This window comes from Arachis hypogaea, chromosome 11 (genome assembly GCF_003086295.3).
Source record: "Arachis hypogaea cultivar Tifrunner chromosome 11, arahy.Tifrunner.gnm2.J5K5, whole genome shotgun sequence".
Taxonomy (NCBI): domain Eukaryota; kingdom Viridiplantae; phylum Streptophyta; class Magnoliopsida; order Fabales; family Fabaceae; genus Arachis; species Arachis hypogaea.
In genome coordinates this window covers 135,543,379-135,565,301 of record NC_092046.1, presented here as the reverse complement: position 1 = coordinate 135,565,301, position 21,923 = coordinate 135,543,379, and the positions used below count along the sequence as shown (strand labels likewise).

The following is a 21,923-nucleotide window of genomic DNA, read 5'->3' as shown; positions in this document are numbered from 1 at the left end:
TGATTTTTGCTCAAGTCCCTCAATTTCAGCCAGAAAATACCTAAAATCACAGAAAAACACACAAACTCATAGTAAAGTCTAGAAATGTGATTTTTATTTAAAAACTAATAAAAATATACTAAAAACTAACTAAATTATACTAAAAACTATGTAAAAACAATGCCAAAAAGCGTATAAATTATCCACTCATCACAAAACCAAACTTAAATTGTTGCTTGTCCCCAAGCAACTGAAAATCAAATAGGATAAAAATAAGAGAATATACTATAAATTCTAAAATATCAATGAAACTTAGCTCCAATCAGATGAGCGGGACTTGTAGCTTTTTGCCTCTTGAATAGTTTTGGCATCTCACTTTATCCATTGAAGCTCAGAATGATTGGCATCTATAGGAACTTAGAATTCAGATAGTGTTATTGATTCTCCTAGTTCAGTATGTTGATTCTTGAACACAGCTACTTTATGAGTCTTGGCCGTGACCCTAAGCACTTTGTTTTCCAGTATTACCACCGGATACATAAATGCCACAGACAGATAACTGGGTGAACCTTTTTAGATTGTGACTCAGCTTTGCTAAAGTCCCCAATTAGAGGTGTCCAGGGTTCTTAAGCACACTCTGTTTTTGCTTTGGACCTTGACTTTAACCGCTCAGTCTCAAGTTTTCACTTGACACCTTCACGCCACAAGCACATGGTTAGGGACAGCTTGGTTTAGCCGCTTAGGCCAGGATTTTATTCCTTTAGGCCCTCCTATCCACTGATGCTCAAAGCCTTGGATCCTTTTTATTACCCTTGCCTTTTGGTTTTAAGGGCTATTGGCTTTTTGCTCTTGCCTTTTGGTTTAAAGAGCTCTTGGCTTTTTCTGCTTGCTTTTTCTTTTTCTTTTATTTTCGCCATTTTTTTTTTCTGCAAGCTTTTGTATTCACCGCTTTTTCTTGCTTCAAGAATCATTTTTATGATTTTTCAGATTATCAAATAACATTTCTCCTTTTTCATCATTCTTTCAAGAGCCAACATATTTAACATTCATAAACAACAACTTCAAAAGACATATGCACTGTTCAAGCATTCATTCAGAAAACAAAAAGTATTGTCACCACATCAAAATAATTTAACTAGTTTCAAGGATGAATTCGAAACCATGTACTTCTTGTTCTTTTGTAATTAAAACATTTTTCATTTAAGAGAGGTGATGGATTCATAGGACATTCATAACTTTAAGGCATAGACACTTAAACACTAATGATCATGTAACAAGACACAACATAAACATAAAGCATAGTAAACGAAAAATAGAAAATAAGAACAAGGAGATTAAGGAATGAGTCCACCTTAGTGAGGGTGGTGTCTTCCTCTTCTTGAAGAACCAATGGTGCTCTTGAGCTCCTCTATGTCTCTTCCTTGTCTTTGTTGCTCCTCCCTCATAGCTCTTTGATCTTCTCTAATTTCATGGAGGATAATGGAGTGCTCTTGGTGCTCCACCCTTAGTTGTCCCATGTTGGAACTTAATTCTCCTAGGGAAGTATTGATTTGCTCCCAATAATTTTGTGGAGGGAAGTGCATCCCTTGAGGCATCTCAGGGATTTCATGGTGAGGAATTTCCTCATGCTCCTGTTGAGGTCCATGATCTCTTGTTTGCTCCATCCTTTTCTTAGTGATGGGCTTATCCTCTTCAATAAGGATGTCTCCCTCTATGTCAATCCCAGCCAAATTGTATAGGTGGCAAATAAGGTGAGGAAAGGCTAACCTTGCCAAAGTGGAAGACTTGTCAGCCACCTTGTAGAGTTCTTGAGGTATAATCTCATGAACTTCCACTTCCTCCCCAATCATGATACTATGGATCATGATGGCCCGGTTTATAGTAACTTCAGACCGGTTGCTAGTAGGAATGATTGAACGTTGAATAAACTCCAACCATCCTCTAGCTACAGGCTTAAGGTCCAGTCTTCTCAATTGAACCGGCTTGCCTCTTGAGTCAATTTTCCATTGAGCTCCTTCCACACATATGTCCATGAGGACTTGGTCCAACCTTTGATCAAAGTTGACTCTTCTAGTGTAGGGGCGTGCGTTTTCTTCCATCATTGGCAAGTTGAACGCCAGCCTTATATTTTCCGGACTGAAATCTAAGTATTTCCCCCGAACCATGGTAAGCCAATGCTTTGGATTCGGGTTCACACTTTGATCATGGTTCCTAGTGATCCATGCGTTTGCATAGAACTCTTGAACCATTAGGATCCCGACTTGTTGAATGGGGTTGGTGAGAACTTCCCAACCTTTTCTTTGAATCTCATGTCGGATCTCTGGATACTCATTCTTTCTGAGCTTGAAAGGAACCTCAGGGATCACTTTCTTCTTGGCCACAACTTCATAGAAGTGGTCTTGATGGACCTTTGAGATGAATCTCTCCATCTCCCATGACTCAGAGGTGGAAGCAATTGCCTTCCCTTTCCTCTTTCTAGAGGTTTCTCTGGCCTTAGGTGCCATTAATGGTTATGGAAAAACAAAAAGCAATGCTTTTACCACACCAAACTTAAAATGTTTGCTCGTCCCCGAGCAAAAGAAGAAAGAAAGAAGGAGAAGAAGAAGAGAAATGGAGGAGAGGGAGAGAGGGGTGTATTCGGCCAAGGGGAAGAAGAGAGGGTTGTGTTGTGTGAAAATGAAGAAGGAATGAGGGGTTTATATAGAAGTGGGGGAAGGGTTAGGGTTCGGCCATTAGGGTTAGGTTTGGGAGGGTAAATAGTTTGAATTTGAAGGTAGGTGGGGTTTTTGGGAAAGAGTGGATGGATGTGAGTGGTGAAGAGGTGATGGGGAAGAGTGAATGAGGTGATTGATGAAGGGTATTTGGGGAAGAGAGTTATGAAAAGGTGTGAAGAGGAGAGAAGAAGTGGTGGGGATCCTGTGGGGTCCACAGATCCAGTGGGGTCAAGGACTTAACATCCGTGCTCCAATTAGGCGTGTAAAACGCCCTTAGTGTGCAATCCTGGCGTTTAACGCCAGACTGCTGCTTGTTTCTGGTGTTAAACGCCCAAATGTAGCCTGTTTCTGGCGTTTAACGCTAGGTATATGCTTGTTTCTGGCGTTAAATGCCAGCTTGGTGCTTGTTTCTGGCATTAAACGCCAGATAGATGCTTGTTTCTGGCGTTTAAACGCCAGAATGCTCCTCCTCCAGGGTGTGCTGTTTTTCATTTTGTTTTTGATTTTTTTTGTAGTTTTTGTGACTCCACATGATCATCAACCTAATAAAACACGAAATAACAAAAAGAAAATAAAATAGATATGATTAAATAACATTGGGTTGCCTCCCAGCAAGTGCTTCTTTAATGTCAATAGCTTGACAGTGAGCTCTCATGGAGCCTTACAGATAATCAGAGCATTGTTGGGACCTCCCAACACCAAACTTAAAGTTTGAATGTGGGGGTTCAACACCAAACTTAGAGTTTGGTTGTGGCCTCCCAACACAAGGTTGTCCTCATTCAGTTGAAGGATCAATTTTCCTCTGTCCACATCAATCACAGCTCTTGCTGTGGCTAGGAAGGGTCTTCCAAGGATGATGGATTCATCCTCAAACTTCCCAGTGTCTAGGATTATGAAATCAGCAGGGATGTAAAGACCTTCAACCTTTACTAACACGTCCTCTACTAGTCCATAAGCCTGTTTTCTGGAGTTGTCTTCCATCTCTAATGAGATTCTGGCAGCTTGCACCTCAAAGATCCCAAGTTTCTCCATTATAGAGAGTGGCATTAAGTTTATTCCTGACCCCAAGTCACACAGAGTTTTCTCAAAGGTCATGGTGTCTATGTTACAGGGAATTAGGAATTTACCAGGATCCTGTTTCTTTTGAGGTAATTTTTGCCTATCCAATGCATTTAGTTCATTAGTGAGCAAGGGAGGTTTATCTTCCCAAGTCTCATTACCAAATAATTTGGCATTCAACTTCATGATTGCACCAAGGTACTTAGCAACTTGCTTTTCAGTAATGTCTTCATCCTCTTCAGAGGAAGAATACTCATCAGAGCTCATAAAGGGCAGAAGTAAGTTGAATGGAATCTCTATGGTCTCTGTATGAGCCTCAGATTCCTTCAGGTCCTCATTGAAGAACTCCTTATTGATCACTGAACGTCCCAGGAGGTCTTCCTCACTAGGATTCACGTCCTCTTCCTCCCTTGTAGGTTCGGCCGTGATGGTCAATTCAATGGCCTTGCACTCTCTCTTTGGATTTTCTTTCGTATTGCTTGGGAGAGTACTAGGAGGAGTTTCAGTGACTCTTTTACTCAGCTGGCCTACTTGTGCCTCCAAATTTCTAATGGAAGACCTTGTTTCATTCATGAAACTTAGAATGACCTTAGATAAATCAGAGACTATATTTGCTAAGCTAGATGGATTTTGCTCAGAATTCTCTATTTGTTGCTGAGTGGATGATGGAAAAGGCTTGCTATTGCTAAACCTGTTTCTTCCACCATTATTAAAGCCTTGTTGAGGCTTTTGTTGATCCTTCCATGAGAAATTTGGATGATTTCTCCCTGAGGGATTATAAGTATTTCCATAGGGTTCCCCCATGTAATTCACCTCTGCTATTGCAGGGTTCTCAGGATCATAAGCTTCTTCTTCAGAAGATGCCTCTTTAGTACTGTTGGATGATTCCTTCAATCCATTCAGACTCTGAGAAATCATATTGACTTGCTGAGTCAATATTTTATTCTGAGCTAATATGGCATTCAGAGTATCAATTTCAAGAACTCCCTTCCTCTGAGGCATCCCATTACTCACAGGATTCCTTTCAGAAGTGTACATGAACTGGTTATTTGCAACCATGTCAATGAGTTCCTGAGCTTCTGCAGGCGTTTTCTTTAGGTGAACGAATCTACCTGCAGAATGGTCCAATGACATCTTTGATAATTCAGACAAACCATCATAGAATATATCCAGGATGGTCCATTCTAAAAGCATGTCAGAAGGACACTTTTTGGTCAGTTCCTTGTATCTCTCCCAAGCTTCATAGAGGGATTCACCTTCTTTCTGTTTGAAGGTTTGAACATCCACTCTAAGCTTGCTAAGCTTTTGAGGAGGAAAGAACTTGGCTAAGAAAGCCGTGACCAGCTTATCCCAAGAGTTCAGGCTATCTTTAGGTTGAGAGTCCAACCATACTCTAGCTCTGTCTCTTACAGCAAACGGGAAAAGCATAAGCCTGTAGACCTCAAGATCAACCCCATTGGTCTTAACAGTATCACAGATTTGCAAGAATTCAGTTAAGAACTGAAAAGAATCTTCTGATGGAAGTCCATGAAACTTGCAATTTTGTTGCATCAGAGAAACTAATTGAGGCTTTAGCTCAAAATTGTTTGCTCCAATGGCAGGGATTGAGATGCTTCTTCCATGTAAGTTGGAATTTGGTGCAGTAAAGTCACCAAGCATCTTCCGTGCACCTCTACCATTGTTATTGGTTTCGGCCATCTCTACTTCTTTTTCGAAAATTTCTGTCATATTTTCTCCAGAGAGTTGTGCTTTAGCTTCCCTTAGCTTCCTCTTCAGAGTCCTTTCAGGTTCAGGATCAGCTTCAACAAGAATGTTCTTATCCTTGTTCCTGCTCATATGAAAAAGAAGAAAACAAAAAAAAATATGGAATCCTCTATGTCACAGTATAGAGATTCCTTTATGTGAGTAGAAGAAGATAAGAATAAAAGAAGGAGAATCCAAACACAGGGGTGAGGAGTGGGTTCGAATTCTTAGATGAAGAGGAGTGTTAGTAAACAAATAAATAATTAGAAGGAGATGAGGAAGAAAAATTTTCGAAAATAATTGAAAAGAAAAGAAAAATATTTTTGTTTTTAATTTAAAATTAGAGTTAAAAATCGAAAATTAAAAAAAAAAAGAAAATTGAAATTAAATTAAAATTTAATTCAATTAGTTAATTAAAAAGGAATTTTGAAAAAGAGGAAGGTGATTTCGAAAATTAGAGAGAATTAGTTAGGTAGTTTTGAAAAAGATATGAATCAAACAAAAAGAAAAGATTAATTGAAAAAGATTTGAAAATCAATTTTTGAAAAGATAAGAAGTTAGGAAAGAAGTTAGAAAGATTTTGAAATTGATTTGGAAAAAGATGTGATTGAAACTTATTTTGAAAAAGTTTTGAAAAGGAAATTTTAAAAAGATTTGATTTTGAAAATTAAAGTTGATTACTTGACTAACAAGAAACTAAAAAAATATGATTCTAGAGTTTAAAGATTGAACCTTTCTTACTAGGCAAGTAACAAACTTAAAATTTTTGAATCAATCACATTAATTGTTAGCATTAATTTTGAAAATATGAAATGAAAATAAGAAAAAGATTTTTGAAAATCATTTTGAAAATTTCAAAAATCATAAAAGAAAAATGAAAAAGATTTGATTTTTGAAAAAGATAGAGTTTTTAAAATGAAAATTTGATTTGACTCATAAGAAACAACTAGATTTTAAAATTTTTTGAAAAAGTCAACTCAAATTTTTGAATTTTATGAGTGAAAAAGGGAAATATATTTTTTTTATTTTTAAATTTTTAATGATGAAAGAGAAAAACATCAAAAGACTCAATGCATGAAAATCTTGGATCAAAACAAATGATGCATGCAAGAACACTATGAATGTCAAGATGAACACCAAGAACACTTTGAATGTCAAGATGAACACCAAGAACTTATTTTTTTGAAAATTTTTAAGAAAAGGAAAACATGCAAGACACCAAACTTAGAAATTTTTAATTTTTAGACACTAACAAATTGAAAATGCATATGAAAAACAAGAAAGAATGCAAAACATGAAAATGCAAAGATCAAACAAGGAAATTCATCAAGAACAACTTGAAGATCATGAAGAATGCAATGCATGAATTTTCGAAAAATGCAAGAAAGAGATAAACATGCAATTGACACCAAACTTATGACTTGACACTAGACTCAAACAAGAAACACAAAATATTTTTGGTTTTTATGATTTTGTAAATTTTTTGGATTTTCGAAAATTATTTTGAAAAAAAAAAAGGATTCCAAAATTTTTAATAAGAATTCCAGGAATCTTGCAATGTTAGTCTAAAACTCCGGTCCAGGAATTAGACATGGCTTACTAGCCAGCCAAGCTTTCAGTGAAAGCTCCGGTCCAAAACACTAGACATGGCCAATGGCCAGCCAAGCTTTAGCAGACATTGCCTACCTCCCATGTATACAACAACTATGTGTGTAACTGCCAAATGGGTGAAGATCAGCAAGCTCTTGTGATGATAAGTTGAAATCCCGATCCAAAAGATTAGACATGGCTTACAGCCAGCCAGGATTCAACAAATCATCATGAAACACTAGAATTCATTCTTAAAAATTCTGAAGAAAAAAATATATTTTTGAAAATATTTATTTTTTGAAAAATTTTTTTGAAATTTTTTTCGAAAATAAAAAAAATAAAAAGCTTAAAAATAAAATAAAATTACCTAATCTGAGCAACAAGATGAACCCTCAGTTGTCCAAACTCGAACAATCCCCGACAACGGTGCCAAAAACTTGGTGCACGAAATTGTGATCTTTAACAATGGCGCCAACAACTTGGTGCTCTCAAACGTGAATCACACTTTGTCACAACTTCGCACAACTAACCAGCAAGTGCACTGGGTCGTCCAAATAATAAACCATACGTGAGTAAGGGTCGATCCTACGGAGATTGTCGGCTTGAAGCAAGCTATGGTGACCTTGTAAATCTCAGTCAGGCGGATTCAAATGGTTTTAGAGATTTGATAATTAAAATATAAACTAGGATAGAGATACTTATGTAATTCACTAGTGAGAATTTCAGATAAGCGTATAGAGATGCTTTCGTTCCTCTTGAACCTCTGCTTTCCTGCTGTCTTCATCCAATCATTCCTACTCGTTTCCATGGCAAGCTTTATGTTGGGCATCACCGTTGTCAATGGCTACATCCCGTCCTCTCTGTGAAAATGGTCCAATGCGCTGTCACTGCATGGCTAATCATCTGTCGGCTCTCGATCATACTGGAATAGGATTTACTATCCTTTTGCGTTTGTCACTACGCCCAGCACTCGCGAGTTTGAAGCTCGTCACAGCCATCCCTTCCCAGATCCTACTCGGAATACCAGAGACAAGGTTTAGACTTTTTGGATCTCAGGAATGGCCGTCCATGGGTTCTAACTTATACCACGAAGATTCTAATATCTCGGACTCAGTCCTCGGTATTAGATATCTAAGAGATACTCATTCTAGCTTGTTTGCATGTAGAACGGAAGTGTTTGTCAGGCACGCGTTCATAAGTGAGAATGATGATGAGCGTCACATAATCATCACATTCATCATGTTCTTGGGTGTGAATGGATATCTTAGAGAAGGAATAAGCTTGAATTGAATAGAAAAACAATAGTACTTTGCATTAATTCATGAGGAACAGCAGAGCTCCACACCTTAATCTATGGTGTGTAGAAATTCTACCATTGAAAATACATAAGAACAAGGTCCAGGCATGGCCGAATGGCTAGCCCCCTAAACATGATCAAAGGATCAAAAGTAATCCCTAGATGATCCAAAGATGTAAATACAATAGTAAAAAGTTCTATTTATACTAAACTAGTTACTAGGGTTTACAGAAATGAGTAAATGATGCAGAAATCCACTTCTGGGGCCCACTTGGTGTGTGCTTGGGCTGAGCATTGAGCGTTACACGTGTAGAGGTCTTTCTTGGAGTTGAACGCCAATTTGTAACCTGTTTCTGGCGTTTAACTCTACTTTGCAACCTGTTTCTGGCGTTTAACTCCATAATAGGGCAAAAAGCTGGCGTTGAACGCCAGTTTACGTCATCTAAACTCGGGCAAAGTATGGACTATTATATATTGCTAGAAAGCCCTGGATGTCTACTTTCCAACTTAATTGAGAGCGCGCCATTTAGAGTTCTGCAACTCCAGAAAATCCACTTTGAGTGCAGGGAGGTCAGAATCCAACAGCATCTGCAGTCCTTCTTCAACCTCTGAATCTGATTTTTGCTCAAGTCCCTCAATTTCAGCCAGAAAATACCTGAAATCATAGAAAAACACACAAACTCATAGTAAAGTCCAGAAATGTGATTTTTATTTAAAAACTAATAAAAATATACTAAAAACTAACTAAATCATACTAAAAACTATGTAAAAACAATGCCAAAAAGCGTATAAATTATCCGCTCATCAAACACCAAACTTAGATTGTTGCTTGTCCCCAAGCAACCAAAAACAAAATAGGATAAAGAAGAGCGAATTATAATAAGTTTCAGAGCTCTCAATGAAACTTAGCTCTAATTATTGGAATGAGGCAATTAGCCTCTTGATTTCTGAATAGGTTTGGCATCTCACTTTCCTTTGAAGCTCAAAAGTATTGGCATCCCTTGGAACTGAATTCCGGATGATATTATTGATTTTCCTAGTTTGGTTTTCTTGGTTCTTGAACACAACTTCTTTTTTAGCCTAGCCGTGACCCTTACCGTTTTGTTTTCCAGTATTACCACCGGATACATAAACGCCACAAGCACTTAACTGGGTGAACCCTCTTGGATTATGATTTAACTTTGCTAGAATCCCCAGACAGTGGTACCTAGGGTTCTTAGGCATACTCTTTTTGCTTTGAATCACGACTTTTAATGCTCAATCTCAAGCTTTTCACTTGATACCTTCACACCACAAGCATATAGTTAGGGAAAGCAGTTCATTTGAACTTTTTAGGCCTTATTTATGGTTTGACCCTCCTAACCATTGATGCTCAAAACATTGGACCCACACTCTCATTTTCTTTTATTTTGAGTGCTTTGGATTTTTCTTTTTGCTTTTTTTTCTTTTTCTTTTCTTTTTCTTTCTTTTGATTTTTCTTTTCCTTTCTTTCTTTTTCTTTTTCTTTCTTTTTGCATCTTCTTTTTTTTTCCTGCTTTTTTTTGTTTCAAGAATCAATATTTTTTATTTTTCGGAAAATTAAGAATACTTCTCTAAATTTACTGTTCTTCAAGAGCCAATACACTTATTTTCACTATCAAACATGCACAGTTAATTCATGCATTCAGAAAATCAATGCAATGACACCACAAAAAATTAATTTGGAGATAAGTAATGATATACTCGAAAATTATGCACTCACTGCTTCTTGAAAATAAAATTTTATTTTAAGTTTGAGGGAATGATAAGTGGGATATCTTAACCTTAATAGACAAAAATAAAGATTGAAAAGAAAATAAAGAAATCCTAATGGTGATCATGCATTCTAGAATTGAAAAGCAGGAATTAAAAGACAGGAACAGGAATTAAAAAGGGATGGAACTCAACCACCTTAATCCTGGTGATTATTGTTCTCTTCAGGAGATGTCTTTTAGCGCTTTAGTTCTTCTAAATTTCTCCCTTGCTTCTCTTGTTCCTTAACCAGTTTGCAAAGCATGCAGGACTGGTCTTTTTGTTCCTCTCTCAATTAATCCAGAGTGGATTGCAACTGTGCAACAGATGTTACCAGCTGAGCCTAGTGTTCAATTAGAGGGATACTTAGGTCTTGAGGTGGTTCAGGCGTCTTCCTCTTGGGATGGTCATCTAACTGTTGAATCTTGTCCAGAGGTAATCCCTTGGTGTTCTCCATACTCTTCTTGGTAATTGGGTCATCCTTGGGGATGCATGTATCTTTGTCAATAAGGACTCCTGCTTCTGTACACAAGTGAGAGATAAGGTGTGGGAATGCCAGTTTTGCCTGAGTTAAGGTCTTATTTGCAAACTTGTACAGTTCACAAGGGATTAATTGGTGGACTTCCACCTCATTTCCCATCATGATGCAGTGGATAATCACAGCTCTTTTGATAGTGACTTCTGAGCAGTTGCTAGTGGGAAGTATGGAGCGTCCAATGAAATCCAACCAACCTCTAGCAACTGGCTTGAGATCTATCCTTCGAAGTTAATTTGGCTTTCCTTTAGTGTCATTCATCCACTGAGTTCTGGGAAAACATATGTCTGCCAGGACTTGATCTAATTTTGGATCTCCTTGTACCCTCCTATTAAAGGATTCAGGATCATCCTTTTGCAGGGGTAATTTAAGGATCTCTAACCTTGTCTAGGTTAAAATGTAGAGTCCTTCCTCGGACCATGGTGCGCCATGTATAGTATCCCTGTCCGTCCTTCTTTTGCTTTTTTGTCATCCATAAATTTGCATAGAATTCATGGATCATTACTATTCCAACATCGGTTTTAGGACTCGTCAGAGTCTCCCAACCTCTTATTCAAATTTGTTCTTGGATCTCCGGGTATTCATCTTCTTTTAATTCGAATCTGACCTCTGGGATCACTGTCTTCTTGCACATTACTTTATAGTAATGTTCTTCATGAAGCTTGGCATAAAATTTGAAATGTTTGAAAATAACTGTTGGTAGGGCAGCTTCTTTCTTGTTTTTTGGAGTCGGTCTTCCTCCTTTTAGAGCCATGGGAGTAAACAAGTGAAAAGAAATGCCTTTTCCCAACATCAAACTTAAAAGTTTTGCTCGTTCTAAGCAAAGAGATGAAGAAGAGAAGAAGAGAGAATTCGAAAGTAGAGGATGGATGAGAGGGGAAGAGGGCTTCGAATATAATGAATAGGGAAGGGATTGGGTTTTCAAAAAGAAAGAATTTCAAGATAATAATGATATGATTCCAAATCTTTAAAAAGATAAGAAAGATAGGATTTAAAATTGTATTTAGTTTTAAAGATACTAAAAAGAATTGAAAAATATTTGAAAAGATTTTAGACAAATTGAATTTCAAAAGATAATTTTTGAAAGAGTCTTCGTAATTGAACCAAGAGTGGTTGATTTTGAAATTTTGAATTTGAGAGAAGAGGAAATATATGATTAAAAAAATAAGATTTGGAAACGATATGGTTGAAAAAGTCAAACCTCCCTTTCTTCGTGATTGGCGCATATGCCTCATTCACGTATACGCGTGGACTAGGAAGAAAATCAAGTGACGCGTACGCGTCAACCACGCGTACGTATGAAAAGCCAAGAATGGGAAATGACGCATCGCGTCCTCCACGCGTGTGCGTGGGAACTAAATTTGCCCTGGGCAGAAAATTTGCACAGTTTGAGCATAAGCCTCAGTTTTTGTACCATCCTGCAGCATCATACATTCAACGCGTGCGCATTTTCACGCATACGTGTGAAATGGAAGAAAAATGAGCGACACGTATGCGTCAACCATGCGTACGCGTCGGGTGGTTTGTGCTCCTGGCACCCTTCCTGCATGGTTCCAGCACAAGTCTCGGGTTTTTGTATCATGCAGCAGCATCTTGCATTCGATGCGTGCGCGTCGTTCACGCATACACGTGAAGTGGAAAAAATTCAAGCGACGCGTGCGCGTCTTTCACGCATACGCGTGACAGCTTCCCTCAGTATATGTTGTTTTTAGTTCTGAATAACTCTGTCTCTGTTCTAATTACTGTACATAATCACAAACATTAGAATGCAAGGAAAACACAATGATAATAAGCTAATAGAAACTCAAATGGAAATAAACTTAAGGAAAGAAAAACAGAAATACTCTACTTATGGTTGGGTTGCCTCCCAACAAGCGCTTCTTTACCGTCATTAGCTTGACGAACAGCTCCTTTCTTCAAGGAGGACGATAGTCATGGAGGTTTAAATCCTCACTCCCTATTGGGAGCTTCCTTCCTATGCTCTCATAGCTCAGCTTAATATGCTCGAGAGATAGGATTCTATTCACTGCCTGAGGTAGGACTGGGCTTGTAGAGAATGCTACCCTCATCCCTAGTGAGAAGCCTTAAGTAGGGACATTTTTATTTTTCCAACCCCTAGGTATCTTCCTCTTGGGGCCTTCCTCCTTGGTGGATAGTGTCCATCCAATACCAAACTTACGTTTAGACTTAGGAGGGATTGAATTGGTTTCAATCAAGGGGAGAGGCTTAGATACTGAATACTGCATGAAGGTGCCTCCCTTGTCAGGAGGTAGTGGAGGTTTAAAAATCTTGAACAACCTCAGTGCTATTTTTCCTCTCTCAACATCTATTAAGGCTCTTTTAGTGGCCAGGAATGGTTTTCCTGGGATGATGGAGTCAATTGCATCCTCTCCCATGTCAGCGCTTGCAGGGAAGAAGAGCTCTCCAACCTTTACCAGTACGTTCTCCACTAGTCCTTGTGATTGCCTCAAAGACTGGTCAGCCAATTGCAGGGTGATCCTTGTTAGTTGTGCCTCTTGCATTCCTAGCTTCTTCATCACAGATGAAGGTATCAGATTTAAATTTAAGCCAAGATCATACAGGACTTTGTCAAAAGTGATATTTCCAGTAGTCCATAGAATCTAAAAGCTCCTTAGATCTGACACCATCCTTGGTAGTTCATTCTGGACTAAGGCACTGCACTCTTTGGTCAGTATCATAGTCTCATCTCCCCTTAGGTCCTTCTTTTCAAAAAGAATGCCTTTTAGATAGGCCGTATAGGGGGTCTTCTTCTCCAATACCTCTACAAAAGAGATATTGACTTGCAGCTTCCTGAGGGATGCTAAAAAATGAGCCAGTTGCTTATCTTCAGGCTCTTTCTGCACGTTTGGAGGAGGACATTCTTCAGGCTCCTCCATCTTCATGGAGACGTGCTCAATGGGCTTCCTAGGCTCCTCCCGCACATCCATAGAGCGTTGACCTTGAGGCTCCTTTTCCTCTGTAGGGGCGTGCTCAATGACATTCTCAAGATCCTTCTGGTCCTTAATTGCCTTCAGTTCCTCAGTGGCAGGATCCTGAGGTTCGGCCTCCTTGGTGAAGACTACTGTTCCACCTTCTTTTAAGGTATCCTTCCCAGAGAGTATCAGGATTTCTGTGAAGGCCCTATAGGGATGCACTTCCTCAATCAACTCAATAAGAGGAATATTAACTTGCTCAGGTGCCCATTGGTCATAGTTTTGAGTGTCTCCTTTAGGGTAGTTACTACTCATATCACCATGAGTATCTGGAGGAGCACTATAAATCTCAGCAAGGGGTGCGGCTATAGTCTCCACGTCTAGAACTTCTGTCCTAACTGGGGTCTCATCACATGAGTATAAGTACTGGTTATTGACAACCATCTCAATGAGCTCATTTGCCTCTTTGAATGTCATTTTCCAAGGGTGCAAAGAGTCACCTGTAGAGTGATCCAAGAACCTCTTGGCCATCTCAGAGAGTCCTTCATAGAAGATCTTTATCCTGCTCCAACATGCGAACATGTCAGGGGACATTTCCTGATCATCCGCTTGTATCTTTTTCAAGCATCATAGAGGGACTCGCTCTCTTTCTGCCTGAAGGTCTGAACGTCTGTCATGAGCTCAATCCATCTCTGCGAGGAGGAGAACCTGTTCAGGAATTTGTTAACAAGCTTATCCCAAGTGTTCAGGCTTCCTATGGGTTCAAGATTCTACCATAGCTTTGCTTGATCCTTCACAGCAAATGGAAATAGTTTTAGCCTGAGGATTTCAGGGTCCATTCCATTGGCCTCTACAGTGTCACAGAACTGTAAAAAGTCGGAGATGAATTTACTAGGGTCTTCCTGTGGTTGTCCATGAAACTGGCAATGTTATTGCATCAGCATGATCAGATTGAAGTTGACCTTAAAGTTATCTGGATTAATAGGAGGTCCACTAATACTCCTTCTATAGAAGTCAAGAATGGGAGCTGTATAAGACCCCAAAGTTCTCCTAGGTTGTGCATCCTCATTTGGATCCATAGTGATTTTTGGTATTCCTGCATACACAAGCAAAATGCAAGGAAATGGAAAGGTGGGGGCCTCTATGTCAAAGTACAGAGGGCTCCCAGTGAGATCCAATAGAAGGGAATGGAAGAGCAGAAAGAAGAATTCAAAAATTATGGAGGGAAAAGAAATAATGAATTTTCGAAAATAGATGAGAGAGAAAAGAAGTAGAATATTTTCGAAAATAAAGAAGGAGAGAAAAGTAGAAATTTTTTAAAATTAGAAGAGAGAGAGTGGAGATTTTCAAAAATCAGAAGAGAGAAAGATTAGAGAGAGACTAAACTTTTAAAATTAAAAAGAAACAAACAAGTAACTAATCAAGATTTGAAAATAAAAAGAAAAGATTTGACTTAAAAGTTTTGAAATTTAAAAAGAGAAAGTCAAACAAAAAGATTTAAAATTTGAATTTAGAAAGAAAGAATCAAACAAGATAAGATAAGATTTGAAAGTTTGAAATTTAAAGATTTGAAATTTGAAAAAGAATCAAACAAGATAAGATAAGATTTGAATTTAAATTTTAAAAATTTGAAATTAAACTAAGATAACCAAAATAAGATTTGAAATTCATAAGATAAGAAAGATAAAGATCAAGAATCTAGAAAGATAAGATATGATTTTAAAACAAATTTAAAATTTACCAACCCAAGACACCAAATTTAAAAATTAAATTCAAATAAAGATAAGATAAAGATTTTGAAATTAAATTTAAAAAATTTCGAAATTTTTAAGGAAATTATAAAATTTTTTAAATTTAAAAAGATACGGAAAACACTCATGACACCAAACTTAAAAATTTTGAAATCAAAGAAACTTAATTTTCGAAATTTTTAAAGAGAAAAACACTAAAAGACATCAAACTTAAAGATTTTGAAATCAAACACAAGAAAATAACAAGAACAATTCGAATATCAAGATGAACACCAAGAACAAATTTTCAAAAATCTCAAAGAAAGAAAACTCAAGAAACACCAAAAAGAACATCAAACTTAAAAATTGACACAAGACTCAAACAAAATAAAAAGATTACTAAAGAAAAGAAGAGGTTTTAAAAAAATTTTGAAAAAGAAAAACAAGAACACAATTAAAAAGCAACAAAACCGTAAAAAGTACCCAATCTAAGCAGCAAGATAGTCCGGTAGTTTGTCAATCTCGAACAATCCCCGGCAACGGCGCCAAAAATTTGGTGCATGGAAATTAAATCTCCGCACAGCTTGACCGGCAAGTACACCGGGTCATTCAATTAATACCTCAGGTGAGTGAGGGTCGAATCCCACGGAGATTGTTGGATTGAGCAAGTGATGAGCGGATAATTTATACGCTTTTTGGTATTGTTTTTACATAGTTTTTAGTATGATTTAGTTAGTTTTTACTATGTTTTTATTAGTTTTTATGCAAAATTCACATTTCTGGACTTTACTATGAGTTTGTGTATTTTTCTGTGATTTCAGGTATTTTCTGACTGAAATTGAGGGACCTGAGCAAAATCTGATTCAGAGGCTGAAAAAGGATTGCAGATGCTGTTGGATTCTGACCTCCCTGCACTCGAAATAGATTTTCTGGAGCTACAGAAGTCCAAATGCTGCGCTTTTAATTGCGTTGAAAAGTAGACATCCAGGGCTTTCCAGCAATATATAATAGTCTATACTTTGCCCGAGTTTCAATGATGCAAACTGGCGTTCAACGCCAGTTCTCTGCCCTATTCTGGCGTTAAATACCAGAAATAGGTTACAAGTTGGAGTTAAACGCCCAAAACAGGTTACAACCTGGCGTTTAACTCCAGAAACAGCTTAGGCACATGTAAAGCTTAAGTCTCAGCCCCAGCACACACCAAGTGGGCCCCGGAAGTGGACTTCTGCACTATCTATCATAGTTTACTCATTTTCTGTAAACCTAGGTTACTAGTTTAGTATTTAAACAACTTTTAGAGATTTATTTTATACCTCATGACATTTTTAGATCTGAACTTTGTACTCTTCGATGGCATGAGTCTCTAAACTCCATTGTTGGGGGTGAGGAGCTCTGCTGTGTCTCGATAAATTAATGCAATTATTTTTGTTTTCTATTCAAACACGCTTGTTTCTATCTAAGATGTTCATTCGCACTTCAATATGATGGATGTGATGATCCGTGACACTCATCACCATTCTCAACCTATGAACGCGTGCCTGACAACCACCTCCGTTCTACCTTCGATTGAATGAGTATCTCTTGGATTCTTTAATCAGAATCTTCGTGGTATAAGCTAGAATCTATTGGCAGCATTCTTGAAAATCCGGAAAGTCTAAACCTTGTCTGTGGTATTCTGAGTAGGATTCAGGGATTGAATGACTGTGACGAGCTTCAAACTCACAAGGGTTGGACGTAGTGACAGACGCAAAAGGATCAATGGATCCTATTCCAGCATGAATGAGAACCGACAGATGATTAGCCGTGCGATGACAGCGCACCTGGATCATTTTCACTGAGAGGACGGATGGTAGCCATTGACAACGGTGATCCACCAACACACAGCTTGCCATAGGAGGAACCTTGCGTGCGTGAAGAAGAAGACAGGGGGAAAGCAGAGATTCAGAAGACAAAGCATCTCCAAAACTCCAACACATTCTCCATTACTGCATAATAAGTATTATTTAATCCATGCTCTTTTATTCTTCGCAATTCAAACTGATAATTATAATTGATATCCTGACTAAGAGTTACAAGATAACCATAGATTGCTTCAAGCCAACAATCTTCGTGGGATTCGACCCTTACTCACGTAAAGTATTACTTGGATGACCCAGTGCACTTGCTGGTTAGTGGTACGAGATTGCAAAAGTGTGATTATGATTTCATGCACCAAGTTTTTGGTGCCGTTGCCGGGGATTGTTCGAGTTTGGACAACTGACGGTTCATCTTATTGCTTAGATTAGGAAAATTTTATCTTTTGGGTCAGAGTCTTTTATTTTCTTTTCAAAAAATTTTTCAAAAATATTATTTTTCTTTATCAATTTTTAGTTTTTCTATGAGTTTAGTGTCATGTTTTAAGTTTGGTGTCAATTGCATGCTTTTCTTTGTCTTTCAATTTTCGAATTACATGTTCTTTGTTCTTCCTTGATCTTCAAGTTGTTCTTGTCAATTTTTCTTGTTTGATCTTTAGTTTTCTTGTTCTGTGTCTTTTCTTGTTTTTCTTGTGCTTTTTCAAAATATCAGTTTTCAAAAAAAAAAATTATTTATTAAATACCTTATTAAAACACGTTAAATTTATAGCTCAATTGGCTAGAGCGTTGTGCTTATGTTCTTGGTAATTGGCTATCTTCTTTTTAAAACTTTTCCAAAAATAATTTTTTTTGAATAAATCTTGTGCCAAACTTTAAGTTTGGTGTTCTCCTGTTAACTTTTCTTTAGTTTTCGAAAATTTTATTTTGTTTTTTTTTTTAATTTTAAGTTTGGTGTTCTATCTTATGCCAAACTTTAAGTTTGGTGTTCTTGAGTCTTCCTTGTGTTTTGATCTTAAAATTTTTAAGTTTGGTGTTCCTTGGTATTTTCCCTCCAAAATTTTCGAAAACAAGGAGCATTAGATCTAAAAATTTTAAGTTGTGTGTCTTTTGTGTGTTTTTCTTTTTCATCATAAAATTCAAAAATAAAAAAATATCTTCTCTAACTATTTTTGAGCAAATATTTCGAAATTCTTTTTCAAAAAAATTCAGATTTCAATTTCAAAATTTTATCTTATCATATCTTAGTTGTCAAGTTTTTAAAAAACATATATTTTTCAAAAATATCCTAACCACTTTCTCTCTCCTCACTTTTTCGAAAATCCTCATAAAATATTTTCAATTCTCTTTTTTTATTTTTATTGTAGTTTTTATTTTATTTTATTTTATTATTTCGAAATTTTTTCTTTTAAATATAATAAAATAAATAAAATAAATCCACATCATCTCCCTTTCTCTATCATGGACCTAAGTGGAAATGAATAGTCCAGAAGGACTCTGGGGTCATATGCTAACCCCACTACTGCTTCATATGGGAGTAGTATCCGTATACCCTCCATCGGAGTCAGTAGCTTTGAGTTGAATCCTCAGCTCATTATCATGGTGCAGCAAAGTTACCAGTATTCCGGTCTTCCACAGGAAGAACCTACAGAGTTTCTGGCACAGTTTTTACAAATTGCTGACACAGTATATGATAAGGAAGTAGATCAGGATGTCTACAGATTATTACTGTTTCCATTTGCTGTAAAAGGCCAAGCTAAGAGGTGGTTAAATAACCAACCTAAGGCTAGCATAAGGACATGGAAACAGCTGTCAGAAAAATTCCTGAATCAATATTTCCCTCCAAAACGGATGACACAGCTAAGACTGAACATCCAAGGCTTTAAACAAGGAGATAATGAATCTCTTTATGATGCCTGGGAGAGATACAGAGAGATGCTAAGAAAATGCCCCTCTGAAATGTTTTCAGAGTGGGTGCAGTTAGACATCTTCTATTATGGGCTTACAGAGAAAGCTCAGATTTCTCTAGACCACTCAGCTGGTGGATCCATACACATGAGAAAGACAATTGAAGAAGCTCAAGAGCTCATTGATACAGTTGCCAGAAATCAGCATCTGTACCTAAGTAATGAATCTTCCATGAAAGAAGAGGCTAAAATAGTAACTACTGAACTCAGTCCTGCAGAACAAATTACTGAATTCAATCAGCAATTAGATTTTCTAACAAAATAGCTAGCCGAATTCAAGGAGATACTACAAGACACAAGAATGGCTAATATGAATATGGAAGTACAGTTGAAGCAAACAGAACAACAGTTATCAAAACAAATAACAGAAGAGTGCCAAGCAGTTCAATTAAGAAGTGGGAAAACATTAAATACCTCACTTCAAGGCAGCAGGAAGCCAAGAAATGAACAAACTGCTACCCAAAATCCCTCTGAAGACAGTAAGAGCCCAGAGAAGAATGATTCTGGCGCTCAAACGCCAGAAAAGGGTGGAGAGCTGGCACTAAACGCCCAACCCATGCTCAGTTCTGGCATTCAAACGCCAGAAACAGGCAAGGAGTTGGTGTCAAACGCCCAATGGAGGCTCAGTTCTGGCGTTCAAACGCTAGAAACAGGTAAGAAGTTGGTGTCTAATGCCAATCAAGCTTCTAACCCTGGCATTCAAATGCCAGTGAGGGATCAGACACACACAAGTGCTGATAACAACCCCTCTAAAAAGGCTTCTCCAACCACCTCTGTAGGAAATAAACCTGCAGCAATTAAGGTTGAGGAATACAAAGCCAAGATGCCTTATCCTCAAAAACTCTGCCAAGAGAAGCAGGATAAGCAATTTGCCCACTTTGTAGACTATCTCAGGACTCTTGAAATAAAGATTCCGTTTGCAGAGGCACTTGAGCAAATACCCTCTTATGCCAAGTTCATGAATGAGATCTTGAGTCATAAGAAGGATTGGAGAGAAACTGAAAGAGTTCTCCTCACTGAAGAATGCAGTGCAGTCATTCTGAAAAGCTTCCCAGAAAAGCTTAAAGATCCCGGGAGCTTTATGATACCATGCACATTAGAGGGTAACTACACCAAGACAGCTTTATGTGATCTTGGAGCAAGCATCAATCTAATACCTGCATCCACTATCAGAAAGCTTGGTTTAACTGAGGAAGTCAAACCAACCCGGATATGTCTCCAACTTGCTGATGGGTCCATTAAATACCCATCAGGCGTGATTGAAGACATGATTGTCAGGGTTGGGCCATTCGCCTTTCCCACTGACTTTGTGGTGCTGGAAATGGAGGAGCACAAGAGTGCTACTCTCATTCTAGGAAGACCTTTCCTAGCAACTGGACGAACTCTCATTGATGTCCAAAAGGGGGAAGTAACCCTGAGAGTCAATGAAGATGAGTTTAAGTTAAATGCTGTCAAAGCCATGCAGCATCTAGCCACACCAAAAGACTGCATGAAAGTTGATCTTATTGACTTTTTAGTAGAGGAGATCAACATGGTTGAGAGTCTCGAATCAGAACTAGAAGACATCTTTAAAGATGTTCAGCCTGATCTGGAGGATTCAGAGGAATTGAAAGAGCCTCTAAAACTTCCTCAGGAAGAGGAGGAACCTCCTAAACTCGAGCTCAAACCACTACCACCATCCCTGAAATATGCATTTCTGCGAGAAGGTGAAACTTTTCTGGTGATCATAAGCTCTGCTTTAAATCCACTGGAAGAGGAAGCACTACTTCAAGTGCTAAGGACACACAAGACAGCTCTTGGGTGGTCCATAAGTGATCTTAAGGGCATCAGCCCAGCAAGATGCATGATACGTAAAAGATTAAATTTCACGTAATTACCGGCAAGTATACCGGGTCGTATCAAGTAATAAAACTCACTAAGAGTGAGGTCGATCCTACGGAGATTGGTAGATTAAGAAACTTTAGTTAAATGGTAGATTTAGTCAAGCAAACATGGTTTTGATTTCATGGGATTTGTGATTTTTGAACATAATTGCAAGAATTTAAATGGCAAGGAATTTAAAGAACTAGAATATAGAAAGAAAATGAAAGTAAATAACTGAAACTTAAAATGCAAGAAACTTAAATGACATTTAAAATAGATTGCAAGAAAGTAAAGATTGCTGAATCTTAAAGAACAAAAGAGTAAATAGCAAGAAATAGAGAAACAGAATGTAAATGACAAGAATAATAAATTGCAAGAATGTAGAAGGGAATTGGGTAATGGGTATTCAAACAACTAAAGAGCAAAAGAAATGAGAATTAATGATGGAAAGGATCATTAGGGATCAGAGATGCAAATTCTCATGAATTGATGTTGATCAATTCCTTCTCAATCATGGGTATAGATCCATGGCAAATTGTGGGTAATTGAGTCCCAATCTCTTGGTAACTCAATTTCTCTCAACACAACCAATTGCCACTCTCGTGATCTAATTGTTCATGAGAAGAGATGAAGTTCAATTCCTAATCCAAGCCACACAACTTCCAGAATCTCAACTAAGGGAGGTTACATCTCACATACCAACCAAAGTGTATTGATCAAGGAAATCATGAAAGGATGAACTCTAAACTGAGTTATGTAGCTCCTTTCTCAAATTCACTACATAATTCATATAGATTAATCCCTCTCTCGATGGTGATTGAATCTATGAAGAACAAGAGTTTCCTTTTAGATGAACCACTTGAATTGAGAAGGAAAAGAAAAGTTATCAACTC

General features: G+C 37.6%; 1 non-coding gene across 1 annotated transcript; it reads left to right on the top strand.

Moving 5' to 3' along the window:
• The first annotated feature begins 4,940 nt into the window (after nucleotides 1–4,940).
• On the top strand, nucleotides 4,941–5,048 carry LOC112724787 (small nucleolar RNA R71). Its single transcript, XR_003163933.1, has one exon. It is a non-coding gene; the product is annotated as a small nucleolar RNA R71 (small nucleolar RNA).
• Nucleotides 5,049–21,923: the final 16,875 nt, after the last annotated feature.